This window comes from Entelurus aequoreus, unplaced genomic scaffold (assembly GCF_033978785.1).
Source record: "Entelurus aequoreus isolate RoL-2023_Sb unplaced genomic scaffold, RoL_Eaeq_v1.1 HiC_scaffold_44, whole genome shotgun sequence".
Lineage (NCBI taxonomy): Eukaryota > Metazoa > Chordata > Actinopteri > Syngnathiformes > Syngnathidae > Entelurus > Entelurus aequoreus.
Genome location: NW_026907976.1, coordinates 252,501 through 262,500, shown reverse-complemented (window position 1 = coordinate 262,500; position 10,000 = coordinate 252,501).

The following is a 10,000-nucleotide window of genomic DNA, read 5'->3' as shown; positions in this document are numbered from 1 at the left end:
GAGCAATAGCCACCGTGCTTGAGAGTTTTTGGATTGCGAGGCCCCCATCACGCCTCCTTCCGTAGAGGAGACCATTCGACGTTTCATATGGCAGGTGGAGCCATCTTTTGGCTGCTGACCGAATGTCCCTGTCACATTCAGCCAGTTTGGTGTTGGACACACCGGTGTTGATTGCACCATACAACACTCTCGGTATTGCGTATGTGTTGAGCACTTCCAACTTCTGAGTAGGTTTCAGTTCGCTCTTATCAATGCTTTTGATTAGTTGGTTCAATTCAATGCGAGTGTCAGCCAGACATACGCCTTTGATAGGAGAAATCATGACTCCCAGGTATTTCGCCCTTTCAGTTTCTTTCAACATCTTGAGAGGAACTCCATTGATGTTCCATGGTTGCAGGCTGCACACCATCTTCCCAGAACGCAGTTTTTCCACCATAAAACCACAACATTTGTTGGCATTAACCTTCATGCCCGATTGTTCCAGGAAGCTCTCCAGGATTCTTATGTTGAAGTCCATACCTGTCCATGAGTCACTTAATAAGACCAGATCATCGGCAAAGGCCAGTGCTGTGAGACAATGTGTGCCCATTTGAGAACCCCTGCCCTCACTCTCGAGCTTCACCAGCAACGGGTCTATTGCCAAGTTGAACAATAGGGGGGAGAGCGGGTCACCCTGTTTGACTCCGCTCAGAATCCGTATGGGACTGGTGTCCCCTTCGGAAGTCCTGATTCTTGTTACACTCTTCTTGTACATATTGGCTATGATCTTCACCAGTTTTTTGTTCACACGTCTTGCCTTCAAGACGTCTATGATCAATCCGTGCGATACCGAGTCAAATGCTTTGGCAAGATCCACAAATATTACGGCCAAGGTTTTCCTTTCTTTCATGCAGTTTGTGATCAGCCCTTTCAGCAACGCCAGGTTCTCGGAACATCCTGGGCTGTCTGTGAAACCTTTCTGTATTGGGTTTAGGTAACAAATGCTTTGCAATCTTTCGTTCAATATCCCAGACAACAGGCGTAGTAGCACAGAGCCGATCGTGATTGGTCTCCAGTTTTGGATCTCTTTGAGGCTGTTTACATCTTCTGATTTGGGCAGAAGAGTGGTTCTGCTTGCTTTCAATCTGTCGGGGACCTTGCCTTCTTCCAGAAAGGTAGTAAACAGGTCTGACAATTTTTCTCCTTTGGGGTCCCATTCTTTGACCCAATTGAGTTTTACATAATCTGGGCCCGGAGCGCTGGAGACTTTAGCTCTTGCAATCACTCTACACACTTCTTTGGCTGTAATCGTTTCATCCATATCGGAGCTGTCTACGTCCGACTTGATTGGAAAATCTGTCAACCTGGTATATGTTGGGGCTGCCTCCCAAATACCTCTGTAGTGTTGTTCTACTATGTTTGTAGACAGTGGACATGTCTGTTGTTCTTTCCCATCCAGGACTCGTGAGACAAGTGCCTTCTTGTCTATCTTAAACAGGAGTCGGTTGTTTAGGCTAGCCAGGCTTTTTTGATTTGCCAACATCGAGGCGACGGCTCTTCTCCCTTTGTGAGGCCCAATATTTCGGTATCTTCTCAGCAGGTGTAGTACTTGTTTAACATCTCGGTTCAGGCGTCTTTTTACGCTTATTTTTGTGGGTTGCGCACTCGGGCTGTGTACCAAGTCAGCTGCAGTTATTGTGTCCTCCCGAGACCCCTCCCCCACATCTAGCCTCTGGGCTCTCTCATTATTTGGGTCAGGTCTTGGAGGGTTCAGGTTTTTGAGATGTTTCAATTTACTGCTGATTTGGAATTCCGAAAACCTCGGGAGACATTCCTTCGCCATAGCCACAATAAAGACATTTTCTATCAGTTTGGCTTTCATTTCACCCAAAATGCTAGTTTCTCTGGTAGTCCACCTCGTGGATTTCTTGTTTATCACCTTCAACAACCGTTTTCTTGCCTGTTCAAAGTAGAGTGTGGGATGGGCTCTACGCATGTGTAAACTGAGACCTCTTTCCGATGTGAAGGATTTGGAACAAGCAACACATGATATTTCACCGCTGGTCGGTTTGACTTTTTTGGTATTCCCGCATTTTGGGACATGGAAGGATGCAGACCTTACCGATTGGAAATTCTTGGAGCATTTCCGACAAGAAATCTCCACTCTTTTCGCATTGTGTTTGTTGCGAAGGTGTCCTAATGCTTGACTAGCATTTTCCAGCAACACCTGGCAATGTACACACTTGCTCACCAGCCAAGGAACCCTTATGCCCATTACAATATGAATAGGGAACTTACCGGGAAGCTTCTTTGTGTGGGCGTTCTTGTCCTCGCAAGACATCGTTAGCATCGAAGCAGGTTCTGCAGCAAAAAGTTCCCTTCTGCATGATGGTCGTGATAGCCGCTCCTTATTATGTCCAGGTCTGTCTGGATCAGGAGAAGGACAGCTTCTTCGGGCCCACTTCATCACCATTCCGTGGGGGTTCCTCGGCCTAGGGCTAGTGAGGCTACGTTGTCGCCACAAGCTAGCCCGGGAGCTACTGTATCTCAGTGGGTTTCGATTTGCCAAACCGGGGGACCGGAGCGTTGTGTCCAACGATCTGGTTCTCAGAGGCTTTACACGAGGATCATCAGTCAGTCTACTTCTCCCTCGAGGCTGGAGAGTATTGCTACTCGGTCCAGGCTCTTCATCACTACTGAAGGGGTCCATCTCTTCAGCAAGCAAACTTTCTGATTGTTCCTCCAAGCAGCAGGCTGCTTGTTCCATGGGCAGCAAGCTGTCCAAGGTCCGGGTCCTCCTCTGCGAGTTTCTTGAGCGGGTCGCGCTATCCCCTTGAGGCTCTGGCCAGCACGTTGTCCACCTTCTACTCCAAAGGATCTCCAACACTGCCACATCTACAAACTCACTGAGTTTATAAGGCCATCCAGGCCAACCGTTTTTGTATGTCAGCCAATGAGGAGCCTTCTCCTGACATTCAAATGCAAATTGAGGCGAAACCATCACTCCCCTCAGGCCAAAGATATGCAAGTCAATAGATACTCACAGCTTAAGGGGCCCATCCCCCGTGTGAAGCCATCAACACCAATAGCTTGATTGCTCTCTTCCCTTGTATTGCTACAAGTATTGTTAAGCTCAGGGAGCCTGACCTTCCCCCCTGCCTTCACTATCATCCCTTAAGTCCCATTACTTTTACTCCATCCGCTTCTGATTTTTTCAAAGTAAACGCTTCGGGCCCCGGAGGGACACTCAGTCCAGAGCATCCCGGGGGCGCCGATAGGCAGGGGTGTGGGTCCAACTACGAGTTTTTAACTGCAGCAACTTTAAGATACACTATTGGAGCTTGTTGATAGGGCAGACATTCGAAAGAGACGTCGTCGCCACCAGGGGCCGGCGATCTGCTCGAGGTTATCTAGAGTCACCAAGCGGCCGTGGCCCGTATGGGTTTTCGGTCTGATAAATGCACGCATCCCCGTCCAGGGTCAGCGCTCGTATGCATGTATTAGCTCTAGAATTGCCACAGTTATCCAAGTAACGGTGGAGTGATCAAAGGAACCATAACTGATTTAATGAGCCATTCGCAGTTTCACTGTCAAACTCGTTTGCACTTGCACTTGCATGGCTTAATCTTTGAGACAAGCATATGCTACTGGCAGGATCAACCAGGTAGACCCGCTAGCGTGTTTACTGGCTTCTGTAATCCCTGGGCCGGGGTGCCTACCGGCCAAGCCGAGGGTTCGGTGACACTTGCCTTTCGGTCAGCGCGCAAGCGGCTTGCACGGGGCGTGAGCCGTCGCTCACGTCCTGAGGAGTCCCGCGGGGCCGACGTCATGCTCGGCGGAGAGTGGTTTTCGGCACGCTGTCCTGCCGGGTCTACGAAGGGGTGGCTTGGGTTGCGCACAGTGTCTCTAGGCGCCGCCGAGGGTTCGAGGAAGGTGTTTCCGGAAGCACCGCAGCCGTCGCTGCCCAGGCCCGCCGGCACCACCCGGGGCGTGGGCCCGGATGGTATGTGCGCGGCGGGACGCCGGGGCCGAGCCGGAGCGGGTCCGATGTAGGACAACTAGGGCAGACGGGTCGTCTTGATCTCGCTTCAAATCGGGCTTGCCGGGTGGCAATAGAGGCAGACCTGCAGGTCCGGAGGAATCCCCCACCTGGGAAACCGGCGTAGCCGGCCGGTGGGGGCCACTCCGATGGCAAGTCGTGGTTACCAGAGGGTTAGAGGGGAAAGGGGAGAGGGAGGAGACCCGGGCGGGTCTCACCGGAACCGGGCCTGGGCCCCGAGCCCCTGTCGCTCGAGTCCCTGGAAGCGCCGAGTACCTGGGTGGAATCAGGTCCAGGATTTCATTCGGGCGGGAAATGTCAAAAAGGTGTCCGGGACAGCGCCCCCTAGGCGGACACGGGCGTCCGCATGAGCCCCTGTCGCTCGAGTCCCTGGAAGCGCCGAGTACCTGGGTGGAATCAGGTCCAGGATTTCGTTCAGGCGGGAAATGTCAAAAAGGTGTCCGGGACAGCGCCCCCTAGGCGGACACGGGCGTCCGCATGAGCCCCTGTCGCTCAGGTCCTTGGAAAGCCGTTCGGAAAAAGGACCGGGAAAATAGGGGGGAAAACACCGAAATTGAGTCCCAAAATAGCTTACTTTGACTCGGACACGTTCCCTGTGATTTTGGCCTGTCGAGACACGGTGCACCTACTAACGTGATGGTGGTGTTTTGGACCACCAGGAAAAAAACGACAAAATCGAAAGAAGGCAAAAAGTAGGTGAAAATTTAAGCCTCTCTCGATTTTGTACTTAGAAAAAATCCCAGCCGAAAACTCCAATCCCATTGAAATGCATTGGAAGGACGAGTGGGGAAATTTTTCTAAGTGTCTGATCGAGAGAAGGTAAAATGAGGTGATTTTTAGCCTCTCTCGATTTTGTACTTGGAAAAATCGAGAGAAGGCAAAAAGAGGTGCTTTTTAGCCTCTCTCGATTTTGTACTTAGAAAAAATCCCAGAAATTTTTTTTTCCCCGTTTTTTTTTCTAAGTGTCTGATCGAGAGAAGGCAAAAAGAGGGGATTTTTAGCCTCTCTCGATTTTGTACTTAGAAAAAATCCCAGAAATTTTTTTTTTCCCCGTTTTTTTTTCTAAGTGTCTGATCGAGAGAAGGTAAAAAGAGGGGATTTTTAGCCTCTCTCGATTTTGTACTTGGAAAAATCGAGAGAAGGCAAAAAGAGGTGCTTTTTAGCCTCTCTCGATTTTGTACTTAGAAAAAATCCCAGAAATTTTTTTTTTCCCCGTTTTTTTTCTAAGTGTCTGATCGAGAGAAGGTAAAAAGAGGGGATTTTTAGCCTCTCTCGATTTTGTACTTGGAAAAAATCGAGAGAAGGCAAAAAGAGGTGCTTTTTAGCCTCTCTCGATTTTGTACTTAGAAAAAATCCCAGAATTTTTTTTTTTTTCCCCCGTTTTTTTTCTAAGTGTCTGATCGAGAGAAGGTAAAAAGAGGGGATTTTTAGCCTCTCTCGATTTTGTACTTGGAAAAATCGAGAGAAGGTAAAAAGAGGTGCTTTTTAGCCTCTTTCGATTGGGTACTTAGAAAAAATCCCCCACTTCCCCTGTGACTTTGCAGGGTGCGCCCTGGCCATGCTGGGTGCCTGCTGGCACCCCGGGGCTCGGCTGGAACGCGGCGGGACTTGCTGCACTCCAGCCTGGGTGTGATTTTTGCTCATTTTCATGACTTTTTCCCCGACTTTCCCCACTTACCCTGTGACTTTGCGGGGTGCGTCCTGGCCATGCTGGGTGCCTGCTGGCACCCCCGGGCTCGGCTGGAACGCGGCGGGACTTGCTGCACTCCAGCCTGGGTGTGATTTTTGATCATTTTCATGACTTTTTCCCCAACTTTCCCCACCTTTCCCCACTTCCCCTGTGACTTTGCTGGGTGCGTCCTGGCCATGCTGGGTGCCTCCAGGCACCCCTGGGCTCGGCTGGAACGCGGCAGGACTTGCTGCACTCCAGCCTGGGTGTGATTTTTGATCATTTTCGCGACTTTTCCCCAGACTTTCCCCACTTCCCCTGTGACTTTGCTGGGTGCGCCCTGGCCACGCTGGGTGCCTCCAGGCACCCCTGGGCTCGGCTGGAACGCGGCGGGACTTGCTGCACTCCAGCCTGGGTGTGATTTTTGATCATTTTCGCGACTTTTCCCCAGACTTTCCCCACTTCCCCTGTGACTTTGCTGGGTGCGCCCTGGCCACGCTGGGTGCCTGCTGGCACCCCCGGGCTCGCCTGGAACGCGGCGGGACTTGCTGCACTCCAGCCTGGGTGTGATTTTTGATCATTTTCATGACTTTTTCCCCGACTTTCCCCACTTCCCCTGTGACTTTGCTGGGTGCGTCCTGGCCATGCTGGGTGCCTCCAGGCACCCCTGGGCTCGGCTGGAACGCGGCGGGACTTGCTGCACTCCAGCCTGGGTGTGATTTTTGATCATTTTCGCGACTTTTCCCCCGACTTTCCCCACTTCCCCTGTGACTTTGCTGGGTGCGTCCTGGCCACGCTGGGTGCCTCCTGGCACCCCTGGACTCGGCTGGAACGCGGCGGGACTTGCTGCACTCCAGCCTGGGTGTGATTTTTGATCATTTTCATGACTTTTTCCCCAACTTTCCCCACTTCCCCTGTGACTTTGCTGGGTGCGCCCTGGCCATGCTGGGTGCCTCCTGGCACCCCTGGGCTCGGCTGGAACGCGGCGGGACTTGCTGCACTCCAGCCTGGGTGTGATTTTTGCTCATTTTCACGACTTTCCCCCCAGACTTTCCCCACTTCCCCTGTGACTTTGCTGGGTGCGCCCTGGCCACGCTGGGTGCCTCCTGGCACCCCTGTGCTCGGCTGGAACGCGGCAGGACTTGCTGCACGCCAGCCTGGGTGTGATTTTTGACCATTTTCACGACCTTTTCCAGACTTTCCCCACTTTTCTACCCCACTTCCCCTGTGACTTTGCTGCATGCGTCCTGGCCACGCTGGGCACCTCTTGGCACCCCTGGACTTGGGTGGAACGCGGCGGGACTTGTGGCACTCAAATGTGGGTGTGATAAGGAAAAAAACTAGCCGTCAACGGCAAATTTTTAAAATCGGTCTCCAAACTAGGGCACGCGGGCCGAAGCGGTACGCCGGAATCCGGCCCCCGGATTTTTGTGGATTTTTATTATTTCTTTGGACATGTCGTGCATCCCTGGACTCGGGTGGGCGGCTGCGGGACTTGTGGGACTCGAACCTGGGTGTCATTTTGGACCATTTTTCGGGACTTTTGCCTACTTTTCCCACTTTTCCCCCCCACTCACAGTGTGACTTTGCTGGGGGCGCTTTGGACATGCCGGGCACCCTTGGACTCGGGTCACCTGCTGCGGGACTTGTGGCACTCAAACCTGGGTGTCACCTGGGTGTGATTTTGGACCATTTTCGGGACTTTTGCCTACATTTCTGAATTTCCTCCCCCACTCACAGTGTGACTTTGCTGGGAGCCTTGTGGACACGTCGGGCATCCCTGGACTCGGGTGACCGGCTGCGGGACTTGTGGCACTCAAACCTGGGTGTGCTTTTAGAACATTTTGGGGATTTTTGCACACTTTCCCAACTTTTCTTCCCCACTCACAGTGTGACTTTGCTGGGGGGCGCTTTGTACATGTCGGGCACCCTTGTACTCGGGTGACCGGCTGCGGGACTTGCTGCACTCAAACCTGGGTGTGATTTTAGAACATTTTGGGGATTTTTGCACACTTTCCCAACTTTTCTTCCCCACTCACAGTGTGACTTTGCTGGGGGGCGCTTTGTACATGTCGGGCATCCCTGGACTCGGGTGACCTGCTGTGGGACATGTGGCACTCAAACCTGGGTGTGATTTTAGAACATTTTGGGGATTTTTGCACACTTTCCCAACTTTTCTTCCCCACTCACAGTGTGACTTTGCTGGGGGGCGCTTTGTACATGTCGGGCACCTGGACTCGGGTGACCTGCTGCGGGACATGTGGCACTCAAACCAGGGTGTGATTTTGGATCGTTCAGGACATTTCCTGGCCGCATGCCCCAAAGGGCCTCACATACCCCGGGGACACGCGCTGGACACCCCGGGTAGCACAAAATATGCCGTTCTGTTTAAAAAGCCCGTCTATTGCTGTCCTAAGACACATGTGCAACAGCCCGGGGTTTATTTCCCTTCATAAGTAGGGTTTCTCTCTATAGTGCACACTTGGGAAAAAATGCATTTCTTTAGGGGTGCAATTGCGGCCGGAGTCCACGGGAGGGCTCCAATTCCCCGCTGCTGTCCTCTTGCAGTGTAAGAGGGTTGCTGTTTTCTGTCTGGAAATAGGGCCCCAAAAGGCATCCAGGGCCCCTAATGACAGTAATTTATGGCTCCAAAAGGCATCACATTGCCCGGGAAGACCTGACGGACGCCTCGGCGTCACCGAAATACTACAAACTGTTTAAAATGGGGCCCCCAAAAGGCCTGGAAATGATGCCTTTAATGCTGGAAAATAATGCTTTTTTTTTTTTTTTATAGGTGCAATTGCGGCCGGAGTCCACGGGAGGGCTCCAATTCCCCGCTGCTGTCCTCTTGCAGTGTAAGAGGGTTGCTGTTTTCTGTCTGAAAATAGGGCCCCAAAAGGCATCCAGGGCCCCTAATTAACAGTAATTTATGGCCCCAAAAGGCCTCACATTGCCCGGGAAGACCTGACGGACGCCTCGGCGTCACCGAAATACTACAAACTGTTTAAAATGGGGCCCCAAAAGGCCTGGAAATGATGCCTTTAATGCTGGAAAATAATGCTTTTTTTTTTTTTTTTTTTTTTTTTTTAATAGGTGCAAGTGCGGCCAGAGTCCACGGGAGGGCTCCAATTCCCCGCTGTCCTCTTGCAGTGTAAGAGGGTTGCTGTTTTCTGTCTGAAAATAGGGCCCCAAAAGGCATCCAGGGCCCCTAATTAACAGTAATTTATGGCCCCAAAAGGCCTCACATTGCCCGGGAACACCTGACGGACGCCTCGGCGTCACCGAAATACTACAAACTGTTTAAAATGGGGCCCCAAAAGGCCTGGAAATGATGCCTTTAATGCTGGAAAATAATGCATTTTTTTTTTTTTTTATAGGTGCAATTGCGGCCAGAGTCCACGGGAGGGCTTCAATTCCCCGCTGTCCTCTTGCAGTGTAAGAGGGTTGCTGTTTTCTGTCTGAAAATAGGGCCCCAAAAGGCATCCAGGGCCCCCAATTAACAGTAATTTATGGCCCCAAAAGGCCTCACATTGCCCGGGAACACCTGACGGACGCCTCGGCGTCACCGAAATACTACAAACTGTTTAAAATGGGGCCCCAAAAGGCCTGGAAATGATGCCTTTAATCCTGGGTGCATTTAGGGCCGGAGTCCACAGGAGGGCTCCGGTCCCCCACTCTTTTTGATGACCTATGGCCCCCAAAAGGCCTCGCATTCGACCGGGAAGACCTGATGGACTCCTCGGCGTCACCGAAATACGCCAAACTGTCTGAAAATAGGGCCTCTAATGACATCACTTGGCCCGTTTTTTAGGTTTCACCTGCGGGGATTAAATGCTCGTTCCCAAGCACGACGCCGCATTTTCTCCACAGAGTGCTGGTACCCTAAAATGACTTCCAGCTTGGAGAGGGACTAAATTTGACCTCCTGACCCCGGCGGGGAACCAAGGGTGGTCGGCCTTCTTAAAGGGCCAGGCACCTAGACACTTAGGCAAATTCACGACTTTTTTTGGGTGACTTCCAGCAAGGAGAGGGACTAATTTTGACCTCCTGACCCCGGCGGGGAACCAAGGCAGGTCGGCCTTCTTGTTCCCAAGCACCACGCCGCATTTTCTCCACGGAGTGCTGGTACCCTAAAATGACGACACTTAGAAAAAATCCAGCCATTCTTAAATGACTAGAGAGTCATGGCTACTCCCGCTTTTACCCCAGCTTTACACTTAGGCAAATTCACGCCTTTTTTTTTCGGGGACTTCCAGCAAGGAGAGGGACTAAATTTGACCTCCTGACCCAGG